Source organism: Pinus tabuliformis, chromosome 3_1 (assembly GCF_031772625.1).
Source record: "Pinus tabuliformis cultivar Carrire ecotype Pingquan chromosome 3_1, CPIR1, whole genome shotgun sequence".
NCBI classification, from domain to species: domain Eukaryota; kingdom Viridiplantae; phylum Streptophyta; class Pinopsida; order Pinales; family Pinaceae; genus Pinus; species Pinus tabuliformis.
Window position 1 is genome coordinate 698,061,892 of NC_142301.1, and position 2,664 is coordinate 698,064,555.

General features: G+C 40.1%; 1 long non-coding RNA gene across 1 annotated transcript; it reads left to right on the forward strand.

The window, feature by feature from the left end:
• The first annotated feature begins 856 nt into the window (after positions 1 to 856).
• LOC149189051 (uncharacterized) lies at positions 857 to 1,457 on the forward strand. Its single transcript, XR_016256324.1, has 3 exons — positions 857 to 936; positions 1,096 to 1,201; positions 1,411 to 1,457. It is a non-coding gene; the product is annotated as an uncharacterized LOC149189051 (long non-coding RNA).
• The last annotated feature ends 1,207 nt before the right edge of the window (positions 1,458 to 2,664 follow it).

The window sequence follows — 2,664 nt, forward strand, 5'->3', positions numbered from 1 at the left end:
GTTTCATCATCTATGGTTGTGTGTATAAATTAAAGATGCAATGTGGCATTATTGGTGACAATTCAAACACATCAATGTTTGCATGGCCTCCACGTTCTTATTGTCTTTTCATATACTCATTTCAAGGTTGACACCACACTTGAAGCTTACAAATGGTGAAGCTTACAAACGGTTGGAGATCAGATCTCATTTGTTGTTGTCTGTATAAATTAAAGATTGGTTTCAAGTTTGCCTGGAAATAACATTCATAGCAAGATTAAAGTGGGATCGTCACTGCAACTATATTTAGATTAAACTGGGATCATCATGGCAAATGAGCAGCAGCCCAGGTGGGGAGTTGCTACTGACATTAGGGAAGATGCAGGTCCTGCGATCTCAGACCCATCTATAGGTAATTAGCTTACTGCCTCCATAGTATATCATGCTACAGTATACAGATATACATGACACCCTGACATGACAATGGTCTTGATCAATGTTGTTTTGGTTTCCCCTTTGTTTTGATTTAAAACAGTGGAGGAGTGTGTATGTAGTGTTTATTTGTTAAATTGATTTAATTAATGTAGGACTTTATAAAGTGCCACATACCAGGGAGGCCATCTTCATTGGCACAATGCCTCCTCCAGGTACTGCTGTGAAAGAGAATGCAGAAAAAGCGGGTATAACCCCTAACGGTACGTGAAACCATCAAACCTGCTCTATTTGGTTGCAACTGTTTAGCCCTAATCTTGAAGTGATGGGATTTTCCTATTAGTTGTCGAAAGCCCTATTTAGCATCTAAGGATTTGTTCCCCTTTGAACCCACTTTTGCCCTGCTTACTTATGGAGCAGAGAGAGCTATTGACAGACCTGGTAAACTGGAGCCAACAACTGCAGATGAATCGAGGCTCAGCTCCAGGATTATAAACGCTCAGGGTTTTACTACCCCTTCTCCTGGTAAGATCACCAAGTTTCAACATAGCAATCTCAATTCATTTTAATTATGAGCTTTTAATGACAAAGGCCTCGCATTCCTGTGCACCGCCTGATAATTGTAAGACACTTTTCAGTATAAACAACTGACAACTACATAGAACTGGCTCTTCTCAACTACAGCTGAGCTTCAAAACGAAGATCTCACCGTGTCTGGCACTAGGAGAGATTACCCATCTGTCCAAGAGTGCCTTGAAAATTTGAAACTTGTCCCAAGGCTATTTGACAGGTACAACATTCTTTGGCTTTTGTTCAAGAGGATGCTTAAATACTACATGCAAGTTTATCCCAATTTTCATGTTGTTAATCATCATCTATACATACCTTTATGGCATGATCTGTGTATCCGTATGTGGGCGTAAAGCCAGTAGACATGCTTTATTTGAATCTAAATTTCTCAACTAATATGCCCTTTTCCACTTTCTTCATTCATTCCAGAATTGAGGAAAAACCTATAGACTTGATGGTAAAGTTCGGTGAAAGAGAAGTGGCATTTGCTGGAAAACTACCCATAGCCCAAACATGTGAAAAGCCTAGTTTGTTTCTACGAAAACATGGGATAGTTACTGCAGAGGACGTTTACCTGCTGCTATTGGTTAGTGTAGATATTGCAATTATTGGTGACAATTCAAACACATCAATGTTTGCATGGCCTCCACGTTCTTATTGTCTTTTCATATACTCATTTCAGGGTTGACACCACACTTGAAGCTTACAAACGGTGAAGCTTACAAACGGTTGGAGATCAGATCTCATTTGCTGTTGTCTGTATAAATTAAAGATTGGTTTCAAGTTTGCCTGGAAATAACATTCATAGCAAGATTAAAGTGGGATCGTCACTGCAACTATATTTAGATTAAACTGGGATCATCATGGCAAATGAGCAGCAGCCCAGGCGGGGAGTTGCTACTGACATTAGGGAAGATGCAGGTCCTGCGATCTCAGACCCATCTATAGGTAATTAGCTTACTGCCTCCATAGTATATCATGCTACAGTATACAGATATACATGAATCCCTGACATGACAATGGTCTTGATCAATGTTAATTTGGTTTCCCCTTTGTTTTGATTTAAAACAGTGGAGGAGTGTGTATGTAGTGTTTATTTGTTAAATTGATTTAATTAATGTAGGACTTTATAAAGTGCCACATACCAGGGAGGCCATCTTCATTGGCACAATGCCCCTCCAGGTACTGCTGTGAAAGAGAATGCAGAAAAAGCGGGTATAACCCCTAATGATACGTGAAACCATCAAACCTGCTCTATTTGGTTGCAACTGTTTAGCCCTAATCTTGAAGTGATGGGATTTTCCTATTAGTTGTCGAAAGCCCTATTTTGCATCTAAGGATTTGTTCCCCTTTGAACCCACTTTTTCCTTGCTTACTTATGGAGCAGAGAGAGCTATTGACAAACCTGGTAAACTGGAGCCAACAGCTGCAGATGAATCGAGGCTCAGCTCCAGGATTATAAACGCTCAGGGTTTTACTACCCCTTCTCCTTGTAAGATCACCAAGTTTCAACATAGCAATCTCAATTCATTTTAATTATGAGCCTTTAATGACAAAGGCCTCGCATTCCTGTGCACCGCCTGATATTTGTAGGACACTTTTCAGTATAAACAACTGACAACTACATAGAACTGGCTCTTCTCAACTGCAGCTGAGCTTCAAAACGAAGATCTCACCGTGTCG